The 17531-nt window shown below is 42.6% G+C and overlaps 1 protein-coding gene across 2 annotated transcripts in view; it reads right to left on the reverse strand.

Moving 5' to 3' along the window:
• SLC9A9 (solute carrier family 9 member A9) overlaps window positions 1–17531 on the reverse strand; it is a 455942-nt gene that overhangs the window by 70129 nt on the left and 368282 nt on the right. The gene's annotated exons all lie outside the window — the stretch shown is intronic.

Consider the following 17531-nt stretch of genomic DNA (forward strand, 5'->3'; position numbering starts at 1 on the left):
CTTCATCTTGGAAAATATTGGAGAGATACTAATGAAACGAAAATATTGTTTTTGAGGAAGGCATCTAGAGGTTTGTCAAACAGCTTTAGGAGTTCTGGCACGTGGAATTTCCAGAGTGCAGAAGTCCATACAAATTAAAATTCTAGGGTCCCTGGTGCCTGGACATTGCTGCATTCCAGTTGAGAGAGAGAGAGAGAGAGAGAGAGAGAGAGCAGTGGCGGACTGGGTCTAAAAATATTGGTAGCTAGGAGACAAAGGGGGCTCACCCACAACTATAAGGCTATCATTTACTTTTTATAAGAAATAAATAAAATTTTCAGAAATACATAAGTGGAAAAAAGATGCAATTAAAATTTTTGCAAAATAAATGTATATTTGTTAGTAATTACAGTGTACATATATTGTACATATTACTGGCAGTATACAGTACAGATTGTTATAACTGAATTTTTAAATTTTTATTTTTTTTTAAATAAATGGTGGATATTTTTTAAATAGTTTGCTTGTACTGAACATTTTACACATTAACAGGTAGTTCAAAAGCATATTTCATGCAGTCCACTATATTAAGAGGAATCGTTTGAGTTCACTAGATGATTGTGCGAATCTGTCAATAATTGCTTCTGCATCCAATTCATCTAACAATTCCTTTTCAATGGATAGCAACATGAATGATTCCAAGTTCTCCTCAGACAGTGAATTTCTTAGCCTTGTCTTTATGATCTTTAGCTTTGAAAATGTCCTCTCACATTGGACTTGAATAACTGATAGTGTGCAGATGACTTTATAAAGTTCATAAAGGTTATCATATGCCTTGTCATGAAGTCTGTTGGATGCCATAATTTTTAGTACACATGATGGGCAAGCGCTACAAATTTTACATTTGTTGCAACTGGAATCCATATTCTCACCATCATTAAGCAATAGCTTTAATACATCAAAGTTTGAAGCAAAAGAAAGCAATTCCAATATTACTTGATCTTTGCTGATTTGTGGAGACAGCTTAATAATACCTTCCAATGCTTCATCTTCAAGGCCCTTCTCTGCAATAGTTTTAAACTTTGCTGGGTCCAAGCAGGATAAATCTTTATACAACTTTTTGTGTTGTACACAGCGTGAATCTAGTGACTGGACAATGCGGTCCATGATTAAGTTAAACACTTTACTTGAAAATCAGCTAGAGAATCTGAGGAATTTCCTTCATCATCTATAAGCTCATCTGCCATTCTTTTCTTCTTCCTCTGCCTCTTAACTGGCAATGCTGTTTCCAAAGAGTCAGTTTCCAATGTTTGATTTTCATCCATATAGCAGCGGTGGCAGCAACTGCCGCAGGAGGCAGCAGAGGCGGGCATGCTGGTGGAGGCTCGCCAGCGCCCACTGCCCTCCACCAGGTGCCCCTGGCTGGCTGGGCATAATATTCTTAAATATAAAGTATCCTTGAAAAATGATTTTATTAATTTTAAAAATTAAAATAGTAATACGACGTAAATTTTAGTTGCATACAGTAATAATATTGGAACTTCTATTATATTTTCAAACTACTAAAAGGTCATTAACATTTTTAACATATTGTCTAATGTTTAAGGGGGCCCACTTCATCAGGGGCCCACAGGGCCCACTTGCCATTGGGCAAGCTGACACACTGGCCAGTCCGCCATTGAGAGAGAGAGAGAGAGAGAGAGAGAGAGAGAGAGAGCTCCCTGCCTTCTGCCACCATAGTCATTGCAGTAGCCATGTACAGAGGTAGGTGGGAGTAAGGAGTTATTTTCTGGCACAGAGTAAATCTGAGCCAGTGAAGAGCTCCTCACCCCCTGCTATTAGAGAAATGGTGCAGAGCTTGGAACGCAAGCTTGTATTATGAGCCATGCACTCATTGATGAACTATGCTTGTGAGAAATCACTACAATTCCCAATTCCTGGTAATATTTTCTCAAACATTTGCATGATTGAGGACTGACTGCTCACATGTAATGGAAACTATCTGAGAGAACTGCCCTGAAATTGAGTAACATTTGGAAGCTCTCCTTATGATCAGTGCAGAGAGCTGCCAGGCTTCACTGCGGGGAAGGAGGGTTTACCTTACCTTTCACACAGATGATCTGAGAGGGTTCCCTGTGCGGGCAGATTGGCGGCGCAGATGAGTGGAGGCTCTCCTCCGTCCTCTCGCGCCTCTCCTAGCAGCTCCAGGGGTCAGGCAAAGGGAAGCGCTGCCATGTGGCACCTCACTACCTGGAGCCCCAGTAATGCACTATGCAAATGTGTGGTGCATTTCTGGGGTACCCCCTCCTTGCTCCCCACTCCTCGAATGTGTCCGCCACGGCTGCAGACACACAATCAGAAAAACAGGGTTAGTGGACCACATGCTCCGCTAATCTCATTTAAGGGAGATTTACATCTGAATGCAGCACTGGTGGCTGCATTTGCTCCAACTGGAGTTGAGGGAGGATGCTCCTATCTAGCTGTGATTGGCTGAGTGGGCTGTCCTTCAGGCAAGAAGGAAGCCCTTATTGCCAGCAACCCCTCCTCTCTGCAGTCTCATTGACTGCAGAGAGCCCACTCTCCATTTCGTCCAAATGCAGACAGGAAAGCGTGGGTGGGTGGATGGGGAGCGGAACTACAGACCATTGGACCCGCGGTTCTGTATTACGTGAGAATGTGGCCATATTGTCAATATTAAAAGATTTATTATTTTATGTGAAGCTGAAACTGAATATCATTTGTAAGCTATAATGTACAGTAATAAAAAAATAGGTTGCTTTCTGGTTTTTTGTTTGTAAAATGAAAATTCTTTATTTTTAAAAAGCGATATTTATATGCCACTTTTCCACAAAAGTGCAGCAACATCATTGTGCAACAACATCATTATAACATGCCATGGCACACTGGCTGCCCAGAAGAAGCCGGCAGCGGCAGGAGCAGAGGGCAGAGAGAGTGAGAAAAGCAAGTGGGCAACTGGGCAGGTGGTCCCTGTCTCCCACCCAAATGCCTACTTCCTCTTGTCGCCACCTCTGCTCACAGCCAGACTGCCATGGCACGTTGTAATGATGTCACTGCACAACACGTTCTGATTCCCAAATAAAACAAGTGCACGCAGCAACAACAATCAGTAGTGCAGCAGTCAATAAAACTAGTAAAGTGTATAGAGAAAGCAGAACAGAGGCGATTAATAGTCTTAGTGAATAAAAGGGTCATAGTGTGGTGCTAAAATGACAAAGTAAGTACCTCAAAAGCTGATTGAAGAACCATCCAAAGATGGATACCACCTAAAAATGCCTTCTCCTCCCATCACCAGTCAACGGATCAAGTGGCTGGCTGGGAGGGTGATAGGGACTGCCTACCCACTTGCTGAACAGGAGGCACCTGCCCGAATGGGCAAGGGGGGTGGGAGTGCCAAAGCCATGCTTTGCCTGGGGCACCACCAATCCTTGGGCTTGCAATGGACTCACCCATTGTCCTTGAAAGACCATACTAGAGCTTATTCCTGCCTGAAAGATCTTCTTGCAATGAAATCTGAATGTTGACTATTAAAATTACATTTTGTTCTCCCTAGGTATTTTACCCTGACATATACTAGTGATTTCCTTCCATTATATTCTCATTAATTGTTTTATGTTGTTGCAAACTGTCCAGAGACAGAAGTTTGAGGCAGTATACAATTATGATAGATAGAAAGATACATAGATAGATAGATAGATAAAATTGAATTGAATTAAATTGTCCTTTTGTTTCTGTAGTTCAGCCACCATAATCAAACACTATAACTCACAAGTCATTTTACAGCCTTTGGGTAAGCTTACTACAAATTGTCAACACATGTCTAATAGTGATTCATCCCAGATTTGCTGTGAGGGATTTAACATACATTGGATATACTTTCTTTTAACCTAGAGGTGAGACTTTTGTTAAACAAAACTCGGCACAATATTTGTACTTATTTCTGGTATGTCAAAGAATTCACTCCCCAGGCCAAGTATCAGCAAGGAAATTGATATCATCATGGTAGATTTGCTCACAAGTGTGAATGCTACATAAATCTTTCATGGGGCTCAAAATAAACAGGTGAGGTTTCATGATTTATATATGAACATGTGGATCAATCTAGACAAAGGAAAAAACTAGTCCAACATTTCATACCCTAGATTTCAATTATTTTCAAAAGTTGTTTGAGAGAAAGCAGGAAGGCAAAACTGCTATAAAAACGTGAATTTGGTACGTATTATAACTTTCCTCAGTTAATCAGCAAGTACAGAAAGGCTTCACATGAATTCAAGCATGCAAAGTTGTTCCCGCTATAATTCCTGAAATTGCTAATATATTGTTTGGTTTGGCCGAATTAGTTTCTCAGAGAATGCTCTCTGCTTGAAAATACTTACATTATTTTAAAAATGCTTTGCAAAAACGTTTCCACTCTTTACTGCAAGAGAAAGTCCTTCTTGATTTATATCCATGAGAGTAATAAAAGAGGAACTTTTTAAAAATCCTGGGAATCGTCTAGAGAACATGATCTGGTATCTGGGCTCTAATCCACTGGGGGGAGGGCCATAAAATGTATTTCCAAGTAAGGACTGCAGCCTTTAGTTCAGCTCTATATGTGGCTGCAGTAGTCATAGGAATGAATGTTTCAGCAACAGGAGGGGACAAAGTGGCATGGTTGCTCTCATGTTGGTAATGTAATGCGCATGTGCAATGATGCTTGCATGTACATATTACATTAGCAACGTATACCCTATGGAGCTGAATTCTGTGTTAGACCATTGGAACATCTAGCCCAGCATAGTCTACTTTGACTGGCAGTGGCTATCCAACATCTTAGCCAGAGATCATTCCCATTACCTGCTATCAGATCCTTTTAACTGGAGTTGCCAAGAACTGAGGGGGACAGCTGGCCTTGTGGTAGCAAGCATGAACTGTCCCCTTTGCTAAGCAGGGTCTGCCCTGGTTTGTACGTATTATGGGAGATTACATGTGAGCAATGTAAGATATTCCCCTTAGGGGATGGAGCCACTTTGGGAAAAGCACCTGCATGCTTGCATGCAGAAGGTTCCAAGTTCCCTCCCTGGCATCTCCAAGATAGGGGTGAGAGAGACTCCTGCCTGCAACCTTGGAGAAGCCACTGCCAGTCAGCGTAGACATAGACAATACTGATCTACATACACCAATTATCTGACTCATAACATGGCAGTTTCCTATATTCTGGACCTGGGATCCTCTCCTGAACAGTACAGCCACCCCAGTCAATGATGCAAGCACAGTATATAACCATACAGCCTGTCCTAACCATGTGTTCAGAAGTTGCATGCTTTTCTGAGAGTAATTTGATGGCAACCAAACCACTGTGATTAACATATAAAGGATAGAGTGTGGGTGGAAAAGCAGTGCCGGGGTGTGGGACCAGTGTGGCCACAAATTATGGGCTCACCCTGTCGAATTAGAAATATAAAATGTGAAATATTTTATATTAGGGGGCAGATTGTAGTCTGTTCACCCATGAATCTACCTTCCTCCTCCTCTCCCGTCCGGCCATAATATTTTTCTACAACTGCCTTGGCCGGTCCTTCTGGGTGGATGACAGAATCCACATTCCATCAATCCCCCGCCTCCTCTTCCCCACATATGCAGAGCTTTTCATATGCATCATTGCATGCTGGGAAAAGACTGGATTGTACCTTACAATTTTACCAAATACAGTTTAAGAATCCAAGTAAGACAGTAACCTTTAAAATACTGTCTAAAACTTAAAATCCAGATGACACAATCCAGCCAGAGTAAACTACTTTATAATCCCATTGATATATATGGAAGGGCTAAGCAGGTCCTAGTGTGATGGGCTCCTGACCCAAATCAGGCCTGTGGCTAAGTAGTGAACATAAGAACTACTTATGTTCAAGGCCTATCTAGTCCAGCATCCTGTTTCCCACAGTGGCCCACCAGATGTGTCTAGAAAGCCCCCAAGAAGGAGATGCGGTTGCTCCCCAGCAACTGGTATTCAGAGACATCCTGCCTCTGAACATAGAGGCAGCCTATAGTCATCAGGACTAGTAGCCATTGATAGGCCTGTCCTCTGTGAATTTACCTGGCTTCCCAATTGTCAATCTCACAGGCAAAATAAAAGATGGGTATGGATGAGAAGCATTCATGGTAATGGAAGCTGAAAGCACAATATTTCCAGGGATGGGACTGGAACAGAAGAATTTAGCCCTCTGTTCATTACTTGTTATAAGGGTTCTGCAGTAAAACTGGTTGCTGATCAGGATTAAACTTGGACAAATACTTGATGTCTCAGAATCCAGCCTTTCTTTTTCTATCGAATATATGGCTCAGTCACGTATTTGGTTGGGTTTTTTTAACCTTCTCTCCTGTATTTATGTTACATTGTTTTGAATTTGCTAAATATCCACACATGTCCTACTCCACATGTGATTATTTCTCTATGACAGGAAAATTACTCTTGGTTGTAAAGCCTGCAAAAGGGGTTTAAATTTCAAATCATTTTACTCTGATGCAGCCAAAACCTAAATTAGAGCACACATCCTTTTCTACTCCTGAATTGTTGAGAAAGCGTCTTCTGCCTCTTTCCAAGTATTCGTCCGTAGGATGACAGTGACAGCCTGTGATAAAGGGCAGATTCAGCTCAAGATCACAGGAAGAAATTCCCTTTGATTGTCAACTCTTCATCCACTGGAATGCATACACTTTGCTTTTGGTGGGCAAGATAAAGGGTTTCTCACAAGCTACAGTGCAAAACTAATCCTAAGCAGTCAATGCTTATGTTTTACCCACCTTCAAAGCCCAAGACAAAGTTTTAAAAACTTCTGGCAAATTAAATAGGCTAAATATTGGAAATGGTTAAAGACCTAATACAATTATGGCTGAATCTAAGGAAAAGAGAATGCTATTAATATTGCTACCCCTCTAGAACTTTTTATAAGACATATTAACAAGAATAATTTGAATGCAAGGAATGGAATCTAAATTATGCATCACTTTCTGTGTAAACTGAAACCCAAACTCCTAAACCTAACCTAAAGGTATGCCAGTTCTCAGCCTAATTATATATCTGTTATCCTGTTCTTTATTCCCTTTCTTCATGTTTCTGCTTCAGAGCAAATTCATTTACTATTGCCTTCCCTTTCCCTTTCATTTTCCCATCCCGGCCTTTCTGCTCTCTGCCATGTTACTCCATATACCCGGGACTCTTCCTGTCTCTGTCATTTTCTGATTCATTTTATTTTCCTTTAGAACATTTATAGCCCATGCTTCAGGTCATAGTCTCTTGGAGTGGCTAACATAAATTTAAAATAGTAAAACAACAATAAAACAGTAAGCTGTCACATAAAAATACAACATAATACAGGAGCAGAAGAAAACAATAAAAATCAGCTTAAAACAATGCATAAAAACCAAGAGTTTAAAATTCCACAGGTGAATACAAGTCTAAGATGTCTGGCAAATAAAAAGATTTTCGGTGCTGAAAAGGCATCAGGCTCAGTACCAGGCATGCTTCCCTTAGAAGAGCATTGTCAATCAAGGTAAGTTTCCATGGAGAGGGCATTGCAGGGTGCCACAACTGAAAAGGCCCTATCACTAGTACCACCCACCTCACTTCTGGATGTAGTAGTAACGTTCCTTTTGCAGAATGCAATTTCTTTCAACAGAAATATTGAAAAGACAGTTGTTCAGTATTTTTATGTGAGTGGCAGAAGCTAGAAAGGGAAGGAAGGAAGGAAGGAAGGAAGGAAGGAAGAGGCATGTAGGCCTAATGCAAGTCTGAAATGGTTCCTGAATCTTCCATTGCAAGACCCATAATGCTCTCCATCTTATAAGACTACCAAATAGTCCCAGCATCTCTGTTTCCTCTCTTTGCTTCCACTCTCAATGAAGCTGAAGTCAATTGGGGACTCAGTACTACATTGATTAGCTTGATGTTGGCCCATCTGAAGCATCTATAAGTCTACCTGCTGATTATGAAGTCATTTTCTCACATGTTGAGCTGGGTTGAGACAGCAAGTCGTTGGATCAAGTGTTAGGGTCTTAGCACCAGTGTAAGGGCATAAAAGGATTCCTTGTGTGGGATCTGGCCACTACAACTAATGGTGGCTATGTAAGATGTAATTAACAGCAGGCTTAGGGAGAATGGTGTGTGTTTCAGTAAGTGGATGGACAAGAAGTAGACAAGCCTACAGCCAGCCAAACCATAGACTAATCTACACACTCACCAGAAATGATGCTCTGGTAGAATGATGAAGCAGTAGAATAGGCTATATTTAAGAGAATGTCTTCTTCACCATGAGCCCCACCACCTGTTAAGATCATCTGGAGACGTTCATCTGCAGTTGCTGCCAACTCATCTGGTGGCTACTTGGGAATGGGCCTTCTCCATTGCTGCTCCTGGACTTTGGAATTCGTTCATTCATTCATTCGATTTCTATGCCGCCCTTCCAAAAATGGCTCAGAGTGGTTTCCCCAGAGAAATAATAAATAAATAAGATGGATCCCTGTCCTCAAAGAGCTCACAATCTAAAAAGAAACATAAGATAGACACCAGCAACAGTCACTGGAGGTACTGTGCTGGAGGTGGATAGGGCCAGCTACTCTCCGCCTGCTAAATAAAGAGAATCACCACGTTAAAAGGTGCCTCTTTGCCAAGTTAGCAGGGGTTAGCAGGGAATGCACTCCCTGTTGAAATAAGAGCCTCCTTATCTCTGGCAACTTTTAAAAAGGCATCGAAGACACATTTATTCACCCAGGCTTTTAATTAGATTTATGGTTTTAAGTTTTCAAAGGGTTGTACTACAATCTTTCTCTCTAATGTTCCAGTTTTCTATTTACAAGGAGTTTTCTTTTTAAATTTAGGTGACAATTCAAAAGTGGAATCTCCCATTCACAATTGGAAGTGGTATAGTCCATTCTACCTCTCTCTGCCACCTCCTTCCCACCTCATTCTGATGCATGTTTGGGCTACGCCCCAGATGTAATTGGAATCTGGGGAGTGCTACTGAGGGTGCAGAAGTGCAGTTGTGGTGCAATGACATGATCTTGCCATGTGGCTGCCAGAAGCGTCTTTGTGTACAGTGCAGTCTATAGTGTCAGGGAAGGCTCCATAGTAGGGATGTGCGAAACGTTTTGGGTACAGAATGATCTGTACCCGAAACAGCCAATTTCGGGTGATTTGGATCCGAACCGAATCACCCCCGAAGAACCCAAAAAAATTTCGGAGCAGAAACGAATCACCCCTGTTTGGGATCCGAAATATTCGGATTTTTCAGACCTCCATTTTGTGGCCTTCTTCCCCCCCCCCCATTTTGAGCAATGACATCTATTTGAATTTCCCACCTTTTTGCCTCCCATTGACTTCAATGCATAAAGGTCTGATGTGATGTCTGCTCGAATTTTGGGCCCCAGGGGAAAAACAGTGGGGTGGGGTGGTAGTGCCTAATGGGTGGAGGCTACCACCCAAATTGCAGAGGGATTGGGCAAAGGGCTGATATTTGGTGAATTTTTGAAGTTTTAGTGTCTTTGGGATAGACTGGGGGCATGACGTGGGATCTGGGCCAAAAGAGTGGGGTGGTGTAGTAGTGCCTAATGGGTGGAGACTGCCACCCCAATTGCAGAGTGATTGGGCAGAGGGCTGATTTTTGGTGAATTGTTGAAGTTTATGCGTCTTTAAGGTTTCCCCCCATTAGGTATAATGGAGGGTGTATCGCTTCACATCAGGGGGAAAGGGGTGGCCTAGAGTGGTGTGGGGTTGGTGGTAGTGCTGGGTAGGGGCAACCTAGCTACCTGAATTTTTTCAAAGGATTTGGGCAGAGGGCTGATTTTTGGTGAATTGTTGAAGTTTACGCGTCTTTAAGGTTTTTCCTCATAAGGTATAATGGAGCTTTCAGCAGCCCCATAAGTGCACTTGGGGGGTGCTGGGGTGGCCCAGAGCGAGTGGTGGTGTAGTGCACATAGGGTGCCAACCACCCGCATAGGTTGCTAATCCATGGGGTACAGGGTTCTGTTGTTTCTGAGGTATTCTGAGTGTGGATTCTATGATAGCAAATTAGAGTGGATTCATGGTGTCTCATTGAAAATCTCAATGAGGCTTACTTTTCACTGAGGGGGTAGACCTATGTCTAGGCTGTGCCACTTCAGACTGCAAGTGAGGGAGATAATGAAGAAAATAGGGAGGGGTGGAGCTGGGGGCCCCTCAGGAGCTCAGGGGCCTGGGTTCTTTGAACCCATTTGCTCAATTATAGCGGCACCCCTGCTGCAGAGGCAATTTGTATATGGAAGAGCCTTCAGTCATGTGAATCCCAACCTGCAGTCTGAAATGGCACAGCTTAGCAATAGGTTTAACCCCCTCACTAGAACTAGGCTTCTCACAATTCAGGTCACAGGGTGCCACAAAAAGAGAACAGCTACACTGCAGCACAGGCAAATAGCTCAAGAATGCATGCAAAAGAGGCAAGCCACATTCAGTAAGGGAAGCAACCCTCTACACCCCAAGTCATGGTCAATCTGTCCTGTAAGTAAAAGATTTCCTTTGCAACCTCGAATATGGCAGCCCATCGGACCCTGGACATGAGAAATTCTATCTATCTATCTATCTATCTATCTATCTATCTATCTATCTATCTATCTATCTATCTATCTGTCTGTCTGTCTGTCTGTCTGTCATATTTATATACTGCCTGATATGTGCATCTCTAGGCAGTGTAGACAATTTAAAACACAACAAATATAAAACAGAATAAAACCAATTCAAACAATTTCACAGAACAAAAAAGTTAAACATAATCTGGAGCATCTCTGAGCTACTCAAGGGGCTGTTAGGTCTGTATGGTTTTGAATTCTGCAGCAGAACTTCCTATCATTGCTAAGAGAAGGACAACCAGATTGCAGAAATGCTTCATCTGGATAATTGGCCTGTCTCTTAGGAATTGGAACTTCTTCCAGAGAGAGTGATTCAGTGTGTGAAGAATGCTCAGTTCTGTCATTTCCAGCAAGAGCAGCTCGAGCTGTTCATTCCTTTAGGGATTTGAGCGTATAGTTGTCAGCAGAAATAAGATGTAAAAATAATACTTCAAAATGAAAATACATTTGTACAATAATGGCAGAGTAGCAGTTGCTGTACACGAGAACACCAGAGAAAGATTACCGCTTATGACAGGAGAGAGAAATAGCTTCTTAAAATGTCAATTTGCTTTCATTTTGAGACTAGCTTCCAATGGCCTTTCAAACACAGATGATTTTTTTTGTTTGAAACACAAAACAGAACAAATCAACTGGTCAACAAGGGATGTTAGAAATTCTTAATTTTGTACTTCTCAGTTTAGCACTATGAGTATATACTGCACTATATAACAAGCGACTTCCTCCGGTCCATTCTAAGCTTAGGCCAGAAATAAACAAAAAGGAGATAGCCATCAATTAGGGGCCTGTTGTATTAGAGATTCAGATATCTTCTCAGGTCTTACCCCCTCCATCTGTTTCTCTTAAAATTTTCATTTTGTCTCAACAGTTTTCACTTGATCCATCCCTTGTCTTTTTGTTGCCTGAAGCATGATGTCTGCTCTTAACTTCTCATTAAGAGTCTCCCTTGACCTTTGCACATTGATGTCGCTTCCCTGATATTTTCTTACACTTTATTTCATATATCTCTGTTTTCTCTTTTTTTAGTCATGCCTAGCTGGACTCTTGCTTGCTTCTTGGGGAAACTTTGTCTTTTGAGATCTGATTGTTCTTTCCCAAACTATACAATATATGGAGTGCTGTGTTTCTTTCCTTTTTGATTTCCCCAAAAACCAGCCTGGACAGGCAATGAGTTGAGGCAGAGGATTGGCAGAGAAAGGCTGCCTAACCCTTTCCTGACTTATCTTTTCCCAATTCAAAATCCCTCTCTCCAAGCTGCTTATGTACCTGCAGGGGAAAAGGTACAGTGTCCTTGCATCCTTTTGTATGATAACAGAAATATATGATGTCCCTGTACCCTTTGCCCCACAGGTGAGAAGATGGACTGTCCCTGAATCTTTTACCTCAGAGGCAAAAAATATGCTGTCCCTGCATCTTCTCTTGTGCAGGTGAAAAATGTGGTGTCCCTATATCTTTTACCTAACTAGTGAAAAAATATGGTTCCTTCACTGACATCAGATTAACGAACCTGCCGGGCATGTAAGCGGTAGCTATGGGGATGCAGCAGGAACACCCCTGCTGCTTCATAGGCCTCCATTATGTATGCGTTGTTACATTATGAAGCAAGCTGACACTTCTTCCAGAGTGTCTCCTCTGCTCCTGAAGCCCTCTTTCACATGTTGGTGGATCCCTATAGCTGCTGCTTATAACCTGCTTTGTTAGTCAGGATGTCAGCACCCATTTCTTTCCCCTGGGAATGAAAAAGCATCTTGGGGAGAGTGATTTTGAGCTGGAAAATGACCAGAAGAGGAAGGGTTAAGCAGCTTCGCTCTGATCACCTTTCCTCCTCTCCCGTGATGCACAGCTTACCCAGGCTAATTTTTAAAATGTTTTTTTAAAAAAGGATAATAAAAATGTGAAACTCTGTGCCAGTTTGAGCCTTGCTTTCTATCTTCATTCTTTCTTTTTTCCAGTGTCTCCCCCTTTCTGATGTATGTTATTTTATGCCCTTTAAAACATCCTCAGCCACAGACTTGCCTTTCTTTCTGAATAAATGGAATCAGCATGAGTCTAAAGTCTACTCTGATGCCACTTGGCATTAATTTTTAAAAGTCTTCTTTCCTTTTATACTGCACTGCAAATTGAATTTTCAGATGTGCCAATAATAACAACAACAACAACAACTACTACTATCTGAAATCTTATTTACTCAAACTTTAAATGAATATCTTTGTGTATCAAGGCTTTAATAACTAGTTTACAAGGAGTAAATAATGATGTGCTGTGGGATACTATAAAGGGTAGTGTTCTATCGACTCTTATGGCTGTTTATAAGAAACCTGTGTTCAGACCAGATGTAGCGAGAGGCTCTGTTTTCAGCACTAGTCATAGCACCTGCAGGTTTCAATAGATAGTCATAGATAGTTCTGGCTGCTGGAGTGTTGTGGGCAGGTCCAGAGCATCCTATTTTCTTCATTACTTCACTGAAAGAATTCCTGGAGGACACAATTTGTTTCCTACAAGGTTTAGTATCAGCTTTGTGGTACGGCTTATGCCTGTGTTAGGGAAAAGCAAATGTGGGGTCTGAAGATGGATGGTTGAAGCTTGAGGTCTGAGCAAAACTGCTATCCATCGCAGTTCTTACTTCCTATCAAATGGGACTAATTAGGAGACACTCTACAATCTTGTACCATAGAGCTTGCTCCATCACTGTTGAAACCCAAATGTCACCAACTCATCCAGGAGATGCAAATTAGTATCCATGAGACGTACAATCCACGAGGGAGCTCCTACTTATGTCTGGATCATGGTGATCTTTGTGGAGGAGGCATTTGCTACTGATAAAGAATCAGTGCCTTAACAGCGGCATACTATTTGATAGCTAGGAAGTGGGGGAGGGCTAGCTACCTCATTCTGCCCATCAAAACAGGAACATAGGAAGCTACCTTATACTGAGTGAGACCATTGGTTTATCTACCTCAGTACTGTCTACACAAACAGTAGACAGCAGCTCTTGACGGTTTCAGGCAGGAGTCTTTTCCCAGCCCTAGGGAGATGCCAGGGAGTGAACCTGGCAGGAGCGGAGGAAGGCCAGCGGTGGCCCAGGTTCTGCTGCTGCGGCCCCCTAGCCCCACCCCCTGCATCTGATGTCTGACTCAGGGAGCGTTTAGCCATGCCCCCCACATCTGATGTCAGATGCGGAGGGCATGGTTTTAGCTCCCAAATTGAGCCGCATGGCTCGGTTTGGGAGCTAAATCATGCCCCACGCATCTGACGTCAGACACGGGGTGTGTGTTGCGGTTGTGAGGCATGGCCCCTGAGGGGCCGTGGCTCGGGTTCTTTGAACCCGTTTGCTCAGTGTTGGCTCCACCCCTGGAACCTGGGACCTTCTGCATGCAAGTAGATGCTCTGCCACTGAGCTATAGCCCCATCCCCTAAGGGGAATATCTTACAGTGCACAGTGCTCATATTAGACAATCCCCATTTGCAGCTCCTGCAACCAACGGCAGTTGTAGGAATGTTCTGGTTGCTCTTGAACCAGTGAAAAACAAATTTGGCTTACCTACTGTGCAGTGAACCACAGATCCAATCAATGGGCATGTTTGCTGCTACTGAGCCTCTTTAAGCTCTGCCAGTGCACCATGCGAAGGCAGGAAGGCTCTGTGGCTTCTAAGGAATGTGTCCTAATACTCCCGCTGCTACTCCCATTGGGAATGATGGGAGCAGCCATGCACGAGTGTGATGATGCAATCCTTAGTAGCCATGGACCCTCCCTGACTTTGTAAACCATGCTGGTAGCTTGAGAATTCAGGGGCTCGGATGCAGCAAGCACTAGGGATGTGTGCAAAGGGTTTTGTGTACATGCGGTGGGGTGGGCAGAGAGTGGGTGATTTAAAAGAAGGAAGGCAGGTCTTACCTGCCCCTCGATGGTTCTTCTACTACCCCCTGCCACCCCAGCCCGGTGCTGTCAGGCTTAAATGTCCCATGCATGGCTGCAGGGCTCCTCCATGCTGACCACTCAAGATGTCATCTGTGTATTCTCTGATGCCATTTCCATGCTGACGCTGCCCACGGGCTGCTGGGAGGAGCCCTGTAGCCATGCGCAGGGTGTTTAATCCTGACATTGCTACGCTGGGGAAGCAGAGGCGGTGGAGGGGCCATGGAGGGCAGGTAAGACCTGCCTCCCTCCTTTTAAAACTCCCACTCACCCCCTCAAGGACGCTTTGGCAGAGGCAGCTCGAAGTGTTACAGCGCCTCAAAATAGAGGTGCCAAAATGCTTCATGTACATCCCTAGCAAGCATGCCTGTCATTTGGATTGGCAGCTTACTGCACAGAATGTGACCCAACATGTTGTATTCAAGCACAGTACAGTCACCATTATGTACAACCTCCAGACTCTCCCCTCTTCTCTTACATCAAGAAAGCCTTGTTAGAGGCTTATGCTTTACAGGAGCCATATATAACCCTGCTAAATAAACTTGTTTCAGGACCTCTATGGAGTTTGAATCCAGGTTCCATATTTGGGGGCTACTGGTAGTCTACTTACATACCACCTGTGCAATACCGCCTAGGTTTGATGTTTTATTGAGAAGGGAGATGGTTATTCTTATACAATGCAAGTTCCAGGACCAGGCTATGTAACTACAGAAGTGCAACTTTTAGGATTGAAACAATTTAGGATTGAAACAATAAAATAATAATAATAATAATAATAATAATAATAATAATAATAATAATTGTATGGAAAGTCCCAGTCAGAAATTGAATCACTGCTAAATACTGTCCGTATATTCAGTAGCAATATAGCAATGGAGTTTGGACTAGACAAGTGTGCTGCATTAATAATGAAAGAGGAAAAATAACAAAAACAGATGGAATAGAACTGCCCAATGGAAGCAACATCAAGAACCTGGAAGAGAAAGAACATTACAAATACTTGGGGATTCTCCAGGCTGATAACATTGCACACACTGAAGTTAAAAGAAAAATGGGAAGTGAATACATCAGGAGAGTTAGAAAAATCCTAAAGTCCAAACTCAATGGCGGGAACACCATACAAGCCATAAACACCTGGGCTATACCTGTTATCAGATACACTGCAGGAATAATAGACTGGACCCAGGCAGAGCTAGAGACGCTAGATCGTAAGACCAGGAAAATCATGACCATCAATCATGCTATGCACCCCCGCAGTGATATAGATAGGCTATACCTCCCTCGCAGCTCAGGTGGAAGAGGAATGCTGCAAGTCCATCAAACAGTAGAGGAGGAGAAAAGAGGCCTTGAAGAATATATCAAGGACAGTGAAGAAGATGCATTTCAAATGGTCAATAACGAGAAACTATTCAACACCAATGAAACAAAGCAGGCCTACAAGAAAGAACAAGTCAAGAAGCGAGCAGAAAAATGGAAAAATAAGCCCCTGCATGGTCAATATTTGCACAATATAAGTGGAAAATCAGACATCACCAAGACCTGGCAATGGCTTAAGAATGGCAACTTGAAGAAAGAAACAGAGGGTTTAATACTGGCTGCACAAGAACAGGCACTAAGAACAAATGCAATAAGAGCAAAAGTCGAAAAATCCACAACAAGCAGCAAGTGCCGCCTTTGTAAAGAAGCAGATGAAACAGTGGACCACCTAATCAGCTGTTGTAAAAAGATCGCACAGACTGACTACAAACAAAGGCATGACAAGGTAGCAGGGATGATACACTGGAACATCTGCAAAAAATACAAGCTACCTGTAGCCAAAGATTGGTGGGATCATAAAATTGAAAAAGTTGTAGAAAATGAAGATGTAAAAATATTATGGGACTTCCGACTACACACAGACAAACATCTGCCACACAATACACCAGATATAACTGTAGTGGAGAAGAAAGAAAAACAAGTTAAAATAATCGACATACCAATACCAGGGGATAGCAGAATAGAAGAAAAAGAAATAGAAAAAATCACCAAATACAAAGATCTACAAATTGAAATTGAAAGGCTGTGGCAGAAAAAGACCAAAGTAATCCCAGTGGTAACTGGTGCCCTGGGTGCAGTTCCAAAAGACCTTGAAGGGCACCTCAACACCATAGGAGCCACAGAAATCACCATCAGCCAATTACAAAAAAGCAGCTTTACTGGGAACAGCCTATATTCTGCGACGATATCTATAACAACAGCAACAACATTGACAATAAAATTCAGCCATCCCAGGTCCTTGGGAAGGACTCGATGTCTGGATAAAACAAACCAGTCAATAACACCTGTCTGACTGTGTAAATAAATAAATAATAATAAATTGAGTTTTTTCTTCCAGTAGCTGTACAGTCTCCAGCCCTGGTTGCTCAGCTGAAGATCTTGAGTCCTGTAACCCATTTTTCGACAAGTGCCCAGGTACTCTAGCACTCGACGTGGTCCTTGTTGACCCGGGCAATGACTGATCTGGTATAGAGTTTGTTTTTCTTGTTCTCACCATGGTTATGGGATTAGGCACATTTAGTCTGACTTCTCAGCAGAGGCCTTTCTGGTTTGGGTGACCCTCCAGCATAGACCTCTGCATCCTTGAAGCTCGCAATCCCCTCCACCTCATCAAGGTGGTGTCTGGTGGAGCACTACATTAATAACTAAATACAAGGACCAGATTGTAAATGAGCGGCTCTTGAAAAAGAAAACAGTAGTGCTGCCAATAGTTGTTGGTGCCCTTGGTGCAGTACCAAAAGAACCTGAACACCATCTTGACACCTTGGGCATCAATAAAATTACAACACATCAGCTACAGAAGGCCACACTTCTCGGGACAGCATGGATACTATGATGCTATCTTTAATTTTTTATCTTTTAATTTTCCCTTGGAAAGGGCCTGATAATTAAAGTAACAAATCCAGTCAATAACATCTGGTAGACTGTGTGTAAATCATCGTCA

The sequence above is a fragment of the Hemicordylus capensis genome, chromosome 3 (assembly GCF_027244095.1).
Source record: "Hemicordylus capensis ecotype Gifberg chromosome 3, rHemCap1.1.pri, whole genome shotgun sequence".
Lineage (NCBI taxonomy): Eukaryota > Metazoa > Chordata > Lepidosauria > Squamata > Cordylidae > Hemicordylus > Hemicordylus capensis.